This window comes from Entelurus aequoreus, linkage group LG04 (genome assembly GCF_033978785.1).
Source record: "Entelurus aequoreus isolate RoL-2023_Sb linkage group LG04, RoL_Eaeq_v1.1, whole genome shotgun sequence".
NCBI lineage: Eukaryota > Metazoa > Chordata > Actinopteri > Syngnathiformes > Syngnathidae > Entelurus > Entelurus aequoreus.
In genome coordinates, this window is record NC_084734.1 from 46,339,174 (window position 1) to 46,357,238 (window position 18,065).

Sequence of the window (18,065 nt, forward strand, 5' to 3'; positions counted from 1 at the left end):
TTGTTGGTAGCTCTGCTGAGGTAGCGGGAGGTGTAAATGTCTGTCAGGGAGGGGAGAGGGCAGCTGATGATCCTCTGTGCTGCCTTTACCACTCTCTGGAGCCTCTCCCTGTCTGCAGCGGTGCAGCTGGCGTACCATGCTGTGATGCAGCAGGCTCTCAATGAATGAGCGGTAGAAGGTCAGCAGCAGGTTGGAGTCCAGGTTGTACTTCTTGAGGACTCTCAGGAAGTGCAGCCACTACTGAGCCTTCTTAGTGATAGCAGTAGTGTTCTCTGACCAGGATATGTTGTCAGAGATAAGGACGCCAAGAGACCGGAAGGTGTGATAAATGATAAATAAATGGGTTATACTTGTATAGCGCTTTTCTACCTTCAAGGTACTCAAAGCGCTTTGACAGTATTTCCACATTCACCCATTCACAAACACATTCACACACTGATGGCGGGAGCTGCCATGCAAGGCGCTAACCAGCAGCCATCAGGAGCAAGGGTGAAGTGTCTTGCCCAAGGACACAACGGACGTGACTAGGATGGTAGAAGGTGGGGATTGAACCCCAGTAACCAGCAACCCTCCGATTGCTGGTCCGGCCACTCTACCAACTTCGCCACGCCGTCCCACGCCGTCCCACGCCGTGTGGACCCTCTCCACACACTCACCCTTGATGTAGAGGGGGGCTAAGTCAGTGCTGTGTTTCCTGAAGTCCATGACGATCTCCTTGGTTTTCTTGGAGTTCAGAGCAAGGCTGTTCTCTGAGCACCAGTCTGCCAACCTCCGGACTTCCTCTCTGTAGGCTCCCTTGTCCCCCTTTCAGATGAGTCCGACCACCGTAGTGTCATCCGCGAACTTCACTGTGAGGTTGTTGTTGTGGGTCGGACTGTAGTCGTAGGTGTAGAGCAGGGGTCACCAACGCGGTGCCCGCGGGCACCAGGTCGCCCGTAAGGACCAGATGAGTCGCCCGCGGGCCTGTTCTAAAAAAAAAAAAAAAAATTTTTTTTTTAAATAAAATAAATAAATATTTTTATTTTATTTTATTTATTTAAAAAAAAATTAAATCTACATAGAAAAAACACAAGATACACTTTCAATCAGTGCATCAACCCAAACAACCTCCCCATGCACACTCATCCACACCCACTCACGCAAAAGGGGTTATTTCTTTCTGCTACCAATATTCTGGTTCCCACAACATAGACAACACATCTGCAAGGGACACAGTCCCTGAAACACACATGATTGTATCGGCTGCTGGTCCACTTACATTTTCATTAATTACTATTTTTTATGTAATTATTTTTATATTGTTATACTTTCTTTTTTATCCAAGAAAATGTTTTTTATTTATTTATCTTATTTTATTTTATTTAAAAAAAAAAAAAGGCCTTATCTTCAACAGACCAGGATGTCAATGAAATTAGATTTGTTTAAAGGGTTTTTAAAACCAGGCCCAGTCCAGATAATGTCCAAGTCGGACTCAGCAACACACACCTTCATTCATGTACACAGAAAAAAATTAGGGAACACAACAGATTGCATATAATTTATAAACAAAATTACATTTTCAAAATAAGCATTTATGTACAGTCCAGATTATGTCCAGGTCACTCAAATTAGGGAACACAACAACAGATATCATATAATCTATAATGATAATAAATGATAAATGGGTTATACTTGTATAGCGCTTTTCTACCTTCAAGGTACTCAAAGCGCTTTGACAGTATTTCCACATTCACCCATTCACACACACATTCACACACTGATGGCGGGAGCTGCCATGCAAGGCGCTAACCAGCAGCCATCAGGAGCAAGGGTGAAGTGTCTTGCCCAAGGACACAACGGACGTGACTAGGATGGTAGAAGGTGGGGATCGAACCCCAGTAACCAGCAACCCTCCGATTGCTGGCACGGCCACTCTACCAACTTTGCCACGCCGCCCCAATAAACATAATTATACTTTCAAAATAAGCCTTTGAGGACTTCTCATCTTTTTTGTTAATGTTTTTTGGCATCATTATCGTTTTCAACCATGTAACTTTCTAAAGTTAGAAAATACTGAATAAATGTTTTAAAGAAAGTAATACTAAGTGAATATCTGTTTTTGGCCTTAAAAATAAACCTTTTACCGAGTACTATAATTAAATGGACTAAATCATGATTGTCAATGAACTCTCCTAAAATAACAGAAACCACATTAAGCTTCATAAACAAACCAATCCTTAAACACATTTTTTCAACTTCCACCCAAAACAAAGACACAATATGACAATACCAAAACAAATGCAGGGTGGATTCAGGCTCCTGACAACAAAATCGGCAATCATCTGACTCTGTCATATTCCATAATTTTAACATTTTCCCTGTGGGTAAGAAGTTATAAATAATTTTAATTTGAAAATAACGATTTTGCACATCGATAGTAGTTTTATAGTTTAGTTTGAATATGGCATCCCATGGCAACGGGCAGTCAAAAAAGTCCTCCCATTTTCCATATGTGTTGTATGGGGCAGCCTTCAAAGATTTCTTTATTAAATAAAAATTATATATTTTTCTATTTATTTTAGTTCCTTTTTGCCAACTAGAATTTCTTATTAGAGGTTTACAAACTAATAATTTAGTAGTTCCATAATTAATTATTTGTTTCCATCTTTTCCCAATTACTCCAGTTAGTTGATCAAATGAAAAGCTTGAGCAAGCATCACCATACATAGTTCTAAATTCATCATACTTCATAATTTTACCATTCTCATTGATAATATCATTGACAAAAATAATTCCTCTTTCAAACATATTTCTCCAAAAGAAAGGCTTTCCATCTATTACAATATTAGAGTTCATCCATATTATCTGCTGCAAAATATCGTCTCTTTTTTCTGGCACATAAAATTGAAAACACCACTATGAGTGGATTGTTTCCTTTATGAACCCCGCCATGTTTCCCAGCAGACTCTCTACATAAGAAAAATGGGAGGGGATCACTTGTAAAAAAAGGATACAATTTCTTTTGATACAGTACATGTTTTTTGTCCAACAGGACATTTGTGTACAACTCAATGTTTAAATACATCTTTGGAACAATTGATGCTTTTAAAGTCAGACAAATAGCTTCAAGGTTGAGAAGTTTCAGGCCCCCATATTCATTCTCTTTGTACAAAACCTTTCTTTTAATCTTTTCTGGTTTGCCGTTCCAGACAAAATCGAAGACCCTCCGCTCATAAATCTTAAAAAAGTTTTGTGATGGAGCTGCTAATGACAAAAACAAATAAATAAATTGAGGAATAATTAACGAGTTGGCAATAGACATTTTACCATACAAGGTTAGGGATTTCCCTTTCCATAATTGCATAATTTTGTCCATCTTTCTTAGTCGATTATCATAATTTACTGAGCCTAGATCTTCCAGATTTTCTGGGACAACAACACCAAGTATGTTAACTGGTCCATCTGTCCACAAAACAGGCACTTTGCATTCCATTCGAAAGGACGTTCCCTTTAGATTTCCGATCCTTAACATTTTACATTTATCATATTTAAGCTTAAGGCCAGATTGCTGTGAAAATATGTCCAAAAGATTAAGAAGGTCCCGCAAACAATGAGGAAAAATCTTATCTTTGTGAATCAGCCTTTTCTGACATGAACTTCATCAAGAACAAACACAGAACACGCCTCACTGATGCACATCTGCAAGACTAACTCAGAGTTGCAGTGTCAAGTTACACACCAGAGTACAACACACTAGTTAACAGCATGCAATGCCAGGCTTCCCACTAACTGACAAAGAAACATAACAGATTTGGTGTCCAGTTTAAAGTGTGACATGATTTAAAAAATTGAGAGTTTACTTTTGTATTTTACATGAGTTATTATTTGTACAAACATGGTGCAAAGTAATTCATGATTTGTTAAAAAATGTTAGTGGCTAGCTAGTTAAAATGGGATATTGTGATTTCACAAGACTGTCTTAGAAGTGATCATTTGAAAATGTTCAATTTGAAAAATGTGCACTTAGAGAAAATATAAAAATAAAGTGTTGCATATTGATATTTATCTGTTTCTATATATATTTATTGTGAGAAATCATTAAGATGACCAGTGTTTCCACAAAGATAAATATAATTAATTATTAATAATAACAGAGTTAAAGGTAAATTGAGCAAATTGGCTATTTCTGGCAATTTGTTTAAGTGTGTATCAAACTGGTAGCCCTTCGCATTAATCAGTACCCAAGAAGTAGCTCTTGGTTTCAAAAAGGTTGGTGACCCCTGGTGTAGAGGCAGTACAGAACAGTTCCAAAATAAATGCAACAACATACCATTATGTACTTTACATTTTTCACAGGTTGGGGACACAGCAGGATAGAATTTATGTAACATAACCTTAGAATAATGAAACCTGTGTATAACTTGGAACTGAATTAACCTGTGTCTGCTGTTTAAATAACATTTATGAATGTATGAAAGTGCAGTTGTCCATACCTCGTTGGGGAGATCATCACCCATTTCTTTTTCCCATGCTCTCTTAATAGATAGTGCCAACTCAGGCACTTTACTAAAAAGATTGTAAAATTAGAGATTCGTTTTTTTCCGTTCGGAGAAATCCAAAATAATTCCAATAGAGCATGTCCTTTCTCTTTGGTTTCAAAATGAGGGATGTTCTCCCTTACGGAAATATCTAAGTTGCATATATCTGAAAAAGTGAGAGTTAGATAAACTATACTTTTCTTGTAATTGGCCAAAGGAAGAAAAATTTCCATCAATATAGAAATCCTGTAGACATCTTAGCCCTTTCGTATGCCTCGCTGCAAATGTCTTGTCCAATAATGCTGGGGTAAAGGCATGATTATGGCAGACTGGTGTATGGATCGATATATTTGGAACTTTACCGATGTTTTTTATTTGGATTAAGATCCCAAGAGAATTTCTTACAACAAAACTATGACTTACTGACTTGATAGATGAAGCCTTAGTAAAAAGTAAAGATGTTAAGGAGGCATATGGCTTTAATAGGGACATCAATTAAAATTTTATCCACAAAGGGACAGAGTTGACATAGTCTCATTTTTTAAATTGACATTATGTTATAGTACACATTTACATTTACTGGTAAATACAACTAGTAATAATTAGCAGCTCAAATATTAAAAACATTAAAAGCAGATATTCACCACTGTAAACTACATGTATAAACATATTGTTCGATTAAATACAATTATCTGTGTAAAGGCAGACTGTTATGACACAAATATTGTACGTTTGTTGGATCTCATTGGATTGTGCAGTAAAAGTATGCTTGACTAATAGTATATTTCATGCAGTTGCAGAGACAATTAAAACGGCATCCATAAATATTCCATGCAACCACGTTGCCATAGCAAACAGTCTCCTGTTGTTAAGATGTCAATCTCTTCTCGGTTGCGTCAGGACTCAGCAGCAATACTGTACATCTTAACTATTCATGCAGCTGTGGTGAGACAAAAAATGACCTTTAAAGAATTGCCTGGCCTTCATTCACCAACAACACTGCAATTAGATTGTACTAGTGAGTTCTCCTATTGTTTTTTTTTATTGGTTTTTTTTTAGGGCTGGTGTGTTACTAGGCAACAAGAAAGGATTTAAGAGGAACAGATGAGAGCTAATTATTATCACTTAAGAGATTTCTCGGTTTTCTTGCTTTATCTACTGCACAAGTGTGCAGCACACAGGAAATTACATCATCGGTCACTATTTAAAAATCAACATTTGGGAAGAGTTCAAATTTACACACACAAATTATGACATGTGGAAAAAAAAGTGATGAATTGTCAAACTTTACAGATAAAGTCAAATCTAGGGTCACTAACAGACAGTTTCCTGGTCACGTGACACATTTGCAATGCTCTTTGTTGCCAGGTAGCGTTCACAAGGCTCCATTTGTTTGTGCCCCTCAGCTCAATCATGTAGACGTTGATTTAAATGTATTTTTATTCAATATCATAAAATTAATACTTAAAAAAAATAAATTAATCAATCCAACAAAATAATACACAATAATACCATAATATTACAATTCCAATTCCAAAACCAAACTCAGCAACATTCAGAATAGCAATCGACAGAGCAATTGAGAGGAGACACAAACATGACACAAAACAATCCAAAAGTAGTCAAACAAAAATTAATGATATCAACAACAGTATCAATATTAATAAGAATTCCAACACAGCTGGGATTAGAAATCCCTTATTGACATTATCATCACAGCCATTTATAAAAAATAAAAACATTTAAGAAATGAACAATAGTGTCACAGTGGCTTACGCTTGCATGGCATCTCACAAGCTTGACAACACATTGTGTCCAATATTTTCCACAAAGATAAAATAAGTCATACTTTAGGTTCATTTAATAGTTAAAACAAATTTAAATAATGTATCCCATATTCTAATATATGACTCATTATTATCTAAACTAAATGCAGTTTTTTTCTACTGATATCATCTCCATAGCTTGTGTATATCAGTCAGTAAGAGTTGGACTATCAACATTTATCCATTTTTTAAATATTACCCTTTTTGTTATGATGCATATTGAAACAAATGCATTTTTACTCTTTGATGACACGTTACTAAATTAATGCAGATCACCAAGAATACAAGTTTGCAGTGTCATTGGAATGTTTATATTTAGGAATGTGATTGCTTCTTTTGTTGTTTTCAACCATAACTCCTTTATTCTCTGACATTCCCACAATAAATGAACAATAGTTCCCTCAGCTGCCCGACACATCATACATAACTTGCTATCTACTGCACCAATTTGAAACAGCTGAGAGATGTAAATACAATCTATTGAAGATCTTAAATTGACTCAGCTTATAAAATGAATACTTGAAATGTTGAATAAAATAAATATTTGAAATATTTTTTTAAGTTATTCAAATGGTCCCTTTAAAAAAATGCATATTTTAACACTCTGTAACTCAATACATTCTATTTTGGGTTGTTAAAAGTTTGTAGTAGGACATTTTGTGATGGGGTAAAAATAAGGCAGTAGTGCATGTTGACAGCTGTGTTTGTTCACTCAAGTCGTTAGATTTGAGAGCTCTCCCATCAACAGGTTACACAAACAACACACTTTATCACGTGCTCACAATTCAGCACACTTCAGTATATGAATACACTTACATTGTTCAAATTATTATTTTTTTTATTCACCCTGATTTGTCAACTTGGAATTCCCACATATTTATGGTGCACCTACACCGCACATCCACCGGAGGGCAGTATATGCATGCTGCTGAGTTATGGCAAGCACGTTTGGCTTTACAGCAGAAAAAAACCCACTATAGATTTTGCAATGAACATTGAATGGTGTGAAAATAACCAGATTCTATCGCCCAAACATGACTTTATAAGACAACAGTACAAATACTAAAACATTTTTCATTATAATGAGTCATCCATCTGAGTGGCGTGGATGGCAACATTTCAATATAAACATAAATAATTAAAACAAATCCAGGTTACACTTAGACTGAGACTTAGACAAACTTTATTGATCCACAAGGGACATTGTTCCACACAGTAGCTCAGTTTCAAAGGATGGAAAGGGTAAATAAGGATGGAAAGGATAATGCAGGTATTAAGTAGACTAAAAATGTACCATAGTAGCAATATAAAATATAACATCTATGTAATATTTACATATTATATATACAGTATATAATATATAGGGGACGGCGTGGCGCTGTTGGGAGAGTGGCCGTGCCAGCAACCTGAGGGTTCCTGGTTCGATCCCCACCTTCTACCAACCTAGTTGTGTCCTTGAGCAAGACACTTCACCCTTGCTCCTGATGGGTCGTGGTTAGTGCCTTGCATGGCAGCTCCCGCCATCAGTGTGTGAATGGGTGAATGTGGAAATAGTATTTAGGGGCAGCACGGTGGAAAAGGGTTCAGTGCGTCTGCCTCACAATACGAAGGTCCTGGTTTCGATCCTGCGCTCGGGATTTTCTGTGTGGAGTTTGCATGTTCTCCCTGTGACTGTGTGGGTTCCCTCCGGGTACTCCGGCTTCCTCCCACCTCCAAAGACATGCACCTGGGGATAGGTTGACTGACAACACTAAATTGGCCCAAGTGTGTGAATGTGAGTGTGAATGTTGTCTGTCTATCTGCGTTGGCCCTGCGATGAGGTGGCGACTTGTCCAGGGTGTACGCCGCCTTCCGCCCGAATGCAGCTGAGATAGGCTCCAGCACCCCGCGACCCCGAACAGGACAAACGGTAGGGAATGGATGGATATATAATATATATATATATATATATATATATATATATATATATATATATATATATATATATATATATATATATATATATATAGCGACTTTGGGTACTTAGAAAAGCGCTATATAAATCCCAGGTATTATTATTATTATAGTCATATATTATTTTATTATATTATGTTATATTTTGATATAATATATACAATATACAACAAATCCCAATTACCATGTACAATATTACAGTATATGTAACAGCTGCAGCAAAAAAATTGATTATGTATTATCAGATAATTTAGTGTAAATACTACTCAAGGTAAGCCAATACGTCTAACGTAGAACGTGTTTGGTAACAAAGGACTTTTGTTGTGGCTTTGGGTCCCACGACCCTGTCAGAGTCCAAACTAGTCTGGTCCAAAATAAGAGAGACAACTCACAGCAAAGACAAAGTAACGTCCTTGGTGAAGGTAACAAGTATCTATGATGGTCCCCCATTTCCCTCCAGAAAAGTAAAAAAGTCACATTTTGAGATGCGAGGCGTCTCTCGGTGCCCGTGTGCCCCATGGAGGATAAAGTGTTTTTTCTCCTGCATTGAGCCTCATAATCTTCCTGTAAGCCACAAGGCAAGCTCACTGACACAGCTCATCCCCAGCAGGAATATTAAGCATGTCTGCACGTTGCAGTTGGACTGAAGTGAGGATGGATCACACCACGACACAACTAAACACACTTTTTGTTGAGGATTAAACACACACGCTCTCCTTCAAACGCAAATTCATTGTGTTGTAAAATTATTCTGGCAGCAGTTAGAGTTCTTTAACACTTTTTTAAGAACTTGTCTTCCCTTTCGTTTTGCAGGAGTAGACATTAAGAATAATTGTAGCAAAACTATTTGCAAATGTGTATCTCAATCTGTGTGTCTGTAATCCGATTCATGTGTTAGTGGACTAATTTGTGTGTCTGTATAGCAATCTGTGTGTGTAATCAGAATTGCGCGTGTGTGTGTTTCAATTTGTGTGTCCGTATTTCGATTTGTATGTCCATACATCCATCCATTTTTTACCACTTGTCCTGTGTGTAAAAAAATCTGTCTGTATTTCAATTTGTGTGTGTGCAAAAAATGTGTGTCTATAATTAGATTTGTGTGAAGCAGGAAACCTCGATTGGCTGTTTTTTTACACATGACCTTTTGCAAAGTTTCTGTTGTGGAAGATTTGTGTGTGCGTATTAGGATGTGTGTGTACTTGTAATACACTGTGTGTGTACTTGTAATACACTGTGTGTGTCCATACTCAGGTACGTGTGAAACATAAGCTGATTGGCTGTCTTTTTACACATGAATTTTGCAACACTTCTGCCATGTAGGATCAAAACCTCACTTATATAAGGCTGTCTGCCCTGTTATCAATTGTACTCGCAGTGTGAGTAGATCACACACAACACGCCGACTAATTGTACACTCAACTTTATAGTTTGTACACGCTGTTTAGCGCGTGGTGTTTGGATCTTAGTAAATCCGGCCCTCAGACTTTGGGAGTTAATAACACCGTTGGAGTGCAAATATTTGGTTTTCACGCAGCATATACACAACCACTATGTCATCCGTTTCATTATTATTACCACTCATATATTTTGTAAGATAAACAACTGTACAAAACCATATTATTTGTGCCAATGATATATTGAAATCATCTTGTATGTGTGCCAATTACCCACAAGAGCTTTACATATTGTTGATGATGACTACTTGTGTTTTGAAACACAATGTCTGCTTTTCATTACTTGACACATTATTTGGACAAATACTTGGCAAATAAAAGACTTGGAAGTGAACATGTTTTTTCTTTATCTCAGCAACAGTTTTCAGTCACGGTGGTGCTGACACTATGATTGGTCAAATATTGACATTGAAATTGCTATTTCTATTAGTTATGACGTTACTTAGCACTCCCAAAATAATCTTGTTACGACGCTCCAAGTAATAGGCACAAATCTGAAGGTATAGCTTTCTTCTTTGGAGTCACCATGTCCATCTTATTTCATTGACATGGATTCTTAAACTCATTACCATATTCATGAGCTAATTACCATGGCCATTGTAGTAATGGGAGGACCTCTGCTGTGCACAATTCACTCCAGACGTGTGATTTATAATGAGCAGAGTGCGTAGAAATGTGCGCAGCAAGCTTTGATAAATCACTTTTTTTTTTTTGGTCCGTACGTACATTCTGAGGTTTATGCTTACTGTACTTAGATTACATTGTTTTATGTTGGAACCCACACACACGTTTAAGATTGAGGCCCCTGATCTGCCAGAGAATAAAAAGACATAGCAGGAGGTATCAATATTGCCAACTTTATTTAGCAAGTATTCAGGCCTTTCTTGTTTTTCTAAAAACGTGACAAGTGACAAATCTATTTTTGGTCCTTTTTTAGGAGGCTAACATAAAAGCATGTATCGCTCTTCTTAACAAGCAGCAGGTCCTGCTTTGGCACTTCACCCCCCACCTAAGAGCAACTCCGTGTCTCCATCTTGCTTGTGACATTAAAAAAAGTCTACAAGTCTCCTTCTTTGGCTACCGACGTATGCAATATTGTCATTTCTGTTTTTTGGATTAGTGCGCACAGCATACAGTAGATGTAAATATGAAAGACTACATACATGAGAATTGTAGTAGCTTGCAAAGTAAACAAATAAAAGTTCCTACTTGGCAAGCAGGTGACTTTACTTAATTTGTGTGCCTTTTAAAACCACAAAAAAACACAAAAAACATCTCTATTACTTTAAAATACATAAATAAATGATGCTTGGAGATGAACCCATCCATTCATGAATCACCCACATTGTAATCGAGATGCATCACAGAATCGATCATTCTTCCCACCTCTGATCATCAGCCAGTCATTGCAAGTCATCCCAAGTAAATGCTAGGTTCAGTTTCGCTTTTGTCAACAACCGCTTATGTTGACCGGCCTTTCTAGGGTGAAACTGCAGCCACCATTAAAAGCTTTATTAAGCATTAACCATCCAGACAGAGTTTATATGACAGGCTATTCAACTACATGATGAAAAGGGCAGCAGTTTCAAGAGACCAAGAGCTCAGGGGCCAGACATCCAAATGTGGATGTTTCGTCAGAAAGTGCCTCTGCAAGTTATATTCCTTGGAAACGGCGTTTACTTAATTTCAAAGTAACCACATCGGCTTTCACACTACACTGTCAATAAATTCATTATTCTTCCCTTGCTACTCGTTTCCATCGTACTGCACACGCTTCAGAAGTTTTGTTGAGGATTGATGTTCCTTCTTTTAAATAATTTTCCTTAGTTTTATTTCTTTACACCTCTTCCGTCATTCAGGTTTGTAAGACTGAAAATACAAACCTAAAATAAAGATTACAAAAGTACAACATCCATTGTGTCCATCAATCAATAACCGCTTGTCCCTCTCGAGGTCGCGGGGGTGGCTGGAGCCTATCTCAGCTGCATTCGGACACCCTGGACGAGTCACCACCTCATCACAGGGCCAGCACAGATAGACAGACAACATTCACACTCACATTCACACTCTAGGGACAATTTAGTGTTGCCAATCAACCTATCCCCAGGTGCATGTCTTTGGAGGTGGGAGGAAGCCGGAGTACCCGGAGGGAACCCAAGCAGTCACGGGGAGAACATGCAAACTCCACACAGAAAGACCCGGCGATTGAACCCAGGACCTTCTTATTGTGAGGCACACACACTAACCTCTGTTCCACCGTGCTGCCCCGTTTATTGTGTATTTTACATAAATAATGTCCATTGTATAATTTACATAATTAAAATAGGTTTAGTGTTAACCCATTCACACAATTAACAACAAATGTTTACACATAGAAATTACACAACGTTCACACAACAAACACTGCACACAATGTATGTGACTAATCATAAAGGATTAAACCTAGGGTGTAACGTTTTTGCACTCTACTCGTCAAACTTAGCACTAAATGTATTAAACATGGATTGATCGTTACTCTCAGACAAAAAACAAAACACGACCACAAATACAAAAGACATCACAAAGTTAGCAATTTCAATACAAAACGAACTAAATATCTTTATGCACAAATGATATCTACTTAAAAATGTGTGACCAAGTTTTGTGATGAAGTTTACACGCCGGGCTGTCTACCATTGTTGTTGCTTGTCTAGATCAGTGTGTCCATCTCCTAAAAGGTCTGCCATAAAAATGACTCGAGCACTTGCTCGGGGTAGAACATTCATCATTTGTTGTCCAGTCATCATTAAAATTCAGATTTTTGCAATTTATTTTGATTTTTTTTCATAGTTGTGTGAGTAGTCTTCTTCTACTCATCCCACTGCTGCTTCACTGTGACACATGTCTCACTGTTGCCCCCTGCGGGGTGGCGGAATTATTTTAGACACCCTAGTTTTACTGGTTTCATCAAGCCTATTTGGGTGATGTTCGGAGGACCAAATTAAAAAAAAGCTTTGGCGGGCCGGGTGTGGCCCGTTGGCCGCAAGTTGAGTAGGACTGTTATGACAATTTAACACAGTAAAATGTCAAATAATTGTAAAATAACTTAAGCGCCTCAAGCTTCAACTTTCTGTTTGTGTCGTCAGCCTATGAAGCCTTCAAAGACATCAGTCATCCTGCAAGCAAGACAACCTTCTCAGAGACTCAGGCGCTCGTAAAGTAACGCCACAATGGCGGCGCGACTGTCATTCATCTTCTTGTGTTATTATTCTCCACGCTAACAGTAGAGATTATAGTTCAGAAAGAAAACGATACATGGAAGGTGTTTCATAAATACTAAGCAGAATAAACTTGTTTTCTTATCACACTGACACCCCCCCATATATTTTACACGGCAGCCGCCTCGTCGCGCTGATGGAATTCGAGGGGGATGAAGATGGAATTTTGAAGCAATTTTCAATTACACAAAAGCCACTCAGTCTGTGTGTTAGTGTGTGTGTGTGTGTGTGTGTGTGTGTACCTCGGTGGAAAAGCAAGAGGCTAAAAAATGAAATCCAATCTTGAAGCAACGCCACATCCCACATTTTGAGACAATATTCCATTCAGGAAATACGACTTTGAATTGGAACTGACGTCTAATTGAGATCATATATGAAACCTTTGCTAAAAAAAAAGAAAGGTATAACAAATTATTAAACAAAAGCAAACTGGTTCTGATTTCCTGAGTTTGTAAACAGTAACAAAAACGACAAAACAATGTTGTGATAACATCAATAGTATCGACCATATACTGATACTATACATCAGTGTTTTTCAACCACTGTGCTGCCGTGAGATATTGTTTAGTGTGCTGTGGGAAATTATGAAACTTCACCTAATTGGTCCAAAAAATATTTTTTGCAAATCCTTAATTATAATAATGTGCCATAGTCTAGTGCCTGTGCTGTGTAGAGCTTGGCAGGGTAACCATGTAATACTCCATATCAGTAGGTGGCAGCAGGTAGTTCATTGCTTTGTAGAAGTCAGAACGTGTCGAGGATGGTTTGTCGTGATCCCAATATGCAGAGTACAGCAGGAGACAGTGTGCAGGTAAAAACATAAGTAACGCTTAAACCAAAAATTAACAAAAGGCAGGTCCCGCTAGGAAAAACCACTGAAGCATAGGGATGGCTATGCAAAACAAAAGTAAAACTGAACTGGCTACAAGGAAGCATAGGGAAAGCTGAGTAAACAGACTACAAAGTATACTTAAGTGAATACTAGCAGTCACCAAACAGTTTGCATACGAGAAGCAGTGTTCCGGCAACCAGCCAGCAGCCACAGCTGAACCTAAATAGACTTGATTACTAAACGAGAACAGGTGCGCTGACAAACAAAGTAAAGATGCTGCAAAGACGAGTAACAGGAAGTGGAAACTAGAAAATAAGAGCACTGGACAGGAACCAAACATTAAACATAGGAAGAACCACCATAAAACCACAACAAGGCATGACATTGACACCACAGATCATCACACCTGGTGCCATGTGCTTCCTGCCGGGTCCAGTTCTTGGTCCGATCGTACTGTCACAGACGTGGATGTGGTAGCAAGCTGAGGTGGACCCAATTGCAGGGAAGGAAAGAAGGGAGAAACTAGAAACTGGACTCGACTGGAGTGCTACTCAAAAGATTTATTCCAACAAAAGACATTTGCAGACTGGACAATGATGCAAACAGAGTACTAAACACAGACTAATGAGACAACTGAATACACCTGGACTAGACATAAGAGGAAGGAGAGAGCTGATTGGAAGACACCAGGGCCAGGGCAAAACCCAGGTGCAACTATTGACACAAAAGAGCACACGGAGAACAAAAGGCAGGACAACCAAAAACAGGTCAGGACAACCCTAATCCCATGTAATTCTATTTTAGTTGCTCTTGAATAAAGTCAGTCACTATACACAGAACACTTGAGGGACAATTAGTACTGTCAAAATTACATTCATTTCTTTAATGTGATTAAACCCAAAAAATATCACATTAGTCATGTATAAATGCAGGTTAATCACGCAATTTATTTTGCTCCTTTACCTTAACCAAAGATGGTAACCTGAAAGGTGACGTGTGTTGTTACACGGCCAGTGATCAGTTCAATGCAAACGTCAGCGCAAACATGAGTGAGAAGACTGACTGAGCGCAAATTTCACTTCAAATTAAACCTCGACTGATGGCTAACAAGTTATGAGCAAATAAATGACGTTCAGTCAGGTAAAACATTTAGAAATGTTCTCGAATAAATTCTGACCAGAAAATTGCATTTGTGTGCACATTTTGGGGTCTTTTATAAATGATAACTATTATTACTACTAATAATTAGTAATTAATTTAAAAAAATGTGCTGCAAATAATTGTGAATAATCAAAATTCTAAAGCATGAATAATATTTGACAGCACTAATAGAATATTATATATAAGTATATTAAATATAGTCAGTATGTACATTTGTTTCACCAGATTAATCACACTTTTACATTTTGATCAATCATGATTATCCATCCATCCATTTTCTACCGCCTATCCCTTTCGGGGTCGCAGGGGGTGCTGGAGCCTATCTTAGCTACAATCGGGCGGAAGGCGGGGTATACCCTGAACAAGTTGCCATCTCATCGCAGGGCCAACACAGATAGACAGACAACATTCACACTCACATTCACACACTAGGGCCAATTTAGTGTTGCCAATCAACCTATCCCCAGGTGCAATCACGCATAATTATTTGCTTGAGTCATTTAAATTAAGACCCCAATATATTTTACATTTAACATTTTTTATATTTTACTTCAATGCACATTTTCTATGTGCTTAAAACCTTCTAACAGTGTTGTTACGCAGTGCACATTTTGAAAAATGTTCCAATATTGCAAATAACAATATAATCCACAAAGTTACTGTTGTTTTTTTCATGACTGCATTTGAAGTTTTTTTGAACTTGACTAAATACTTGGCTAACAAAGTAAATGTACTTGTATGCTGGTTACTTGCAGCATTCTTTAATGGCAGTCAGACAACAAAGAGTGATGTTGGAGAGTCATGCCAACGCTATTCAAAGGACACTTCCAATCTTTGTCACTCCAGTTTCTAATTAGCAGAAGACTAATGACGCAGGCACTACGACGACAGGGTGGGGTTGTTGGTTTCGGGGGTGAGGGTGAGTGGCGGTGTCACTCTGAATGTCCAAGCCCTCATACCACCTGTGCTCTTGTGATTTTTTGAGCTTTTCCAGGCGAGTCCCTCTCTCTCAGATCCCGCTGGAACTCCTAATAAGACTTATTTCACGGCACGCAGCCGAGGGATTAGCGGCGTCAGGGTGACACGTGGTCCGCCTCTGACACGGCACATCTGTAGGCTAAACTCCGCCGTGGAAACCTTCCAAAGCCAGTGCAGCTTAGTGGAAAGGAAAGGAAGGAATCAAGAATGTGACCGCTCTTCTTTTTTTTTTACACCTGCTGAAACACCTCTTAATCCTCCTCTTAGCCTAAAACTAATCATTTCCTTCTGTTCAAAACAGCAGCTGAAATGCACGCTATGGATACATTTGGACTGCAACAAATAGCTTAGATGGCACTTCCTATATTCTACAAGCCTGCTTGTTAGCACAGCTCATGCGCTTTGGCTTTCCTACTAAAAATGGACGTACGATCTCCAGCACCCCCCGCCACCCCAAAAGGGACAAGCGGTATAACATGGATGAATGGATGGATGGATGGATCCACGTAAAAATGTTGATATATTAAAATGTTCGCTAGCACAAATCCAATTACATTTCTTTGTTATATTGCAATCCACCTGAAATCAACCGCCGGCGTGCGCGTGGTTTTGCGCCCCCAGACCACGCCCAGGTCACGCCTCCTTATAAATATGCAAATCATATTGAAAGTAGCCATGTGATCTGCACGTTCTGCACAATGAGTACTCAGTAGGAGGTGCTTGTATCTCCTGCTACAGAAAACTTAGTACATCTGGCTGCGGCCTCAGACATTCTATAAGTCACGTCCACTCTAAGTCGCACACAGGGGTGACGACAACGGATGTGAAGTGTGTCTTAAACGGAAGTGAAGCTAGAGAGACAGGGAAATCAGAAATACATGTAAAGAAATACTGCTGTAAATAAGTTAGGGTTAGGGTTGTTTCACATGACATCACATGAACAAAGATAAGACCTTCTGGAGGAAAGTTCTGTGGTCAGATGAAACAAAAATTTAGCTGTTTGGCCACAATAGCCAGCAATATGTTTGGAGAAGAAAAGATGAGGCCTTTAATCCCAGGAACACCATCCCGACCGTCAAGCATGGTGCCTGTTTTGCTGCCATTGGAACTGGTGCTGGGCAGCCCGGTGGAAGAGAGGTGAGTGCGTCTGGCTCACAATACGAAGGTCCTGAGTAGTCGTGAGTTTAATCCCGGCCTCGGGATCTTTCTATGTGGAGTTTGCATGTCCTCCCCGTGACTGCGTGGGTTCCCTCCGGGTACTCCGGCTTCCTCCCACCTCCAAAGACATGCACCTGGGGATAGGTTGATTGGCAACACTAAATTGGCCCTAGTGTGTGAATGTGAGTGTGAATGTCGTCTGTCTATCTGTGTTGGCCCTGCGATGAGGTGGCGACTTGTCCAGGGTGTTCCCCGCCTTCCGCCCGATTCTAGCTGAGATAGGCTCCAGCGCCCCCCGCGACCCCGAAGGGAATAAGCGGTAGAAAATGGATGGATGGATGGAACTGGTGCTTTACAGAAAGTAAATGGGACAATGAAAAAGGAGGATTACCTCCGAATTCTTCAAGACAAAAAAAAATCATCAGCCCAGAGGTTGGGTCTTGGGCGCAGTTGGGTGTTCCAACAGGACAATGACCCCAAATACACATCAAAAGTGGTAAAGGAATGGCTAAATCAGGCTAGAATTAAGGTTTTAGAATGGCCTTCCCAAAGTCCTGACTTAAACGTGTGGACAATGCTGAAGAATTAAGTCCATGTCAGAAAACCAACACATTTAGCTGAACTGCACCAATTTTGTCAAGAAGACTGGTCAAAAGTTCAACCAGAAGCTTGTGCATGGCTACCAAAAGCGCCTTATTGCAGTGAAACTTGCCAAGGGACATGTAACCAAATATTAACATTGCTGTATGTATACTTTTGACCCAGCAGATTCGGTCACATTTTCAGTAGACCTATAATAAATTTGTTTTTTGTTACTGTGGGGAGGCGGGGCCGGCGGACCGACGGCGCCCGCTCCAAGATGGCGGCGAGCAAGCGGCGAGACTGTGCGCGCCGAGAGCGACGCCGCAATTGTGACCAGGTGCGGGGAT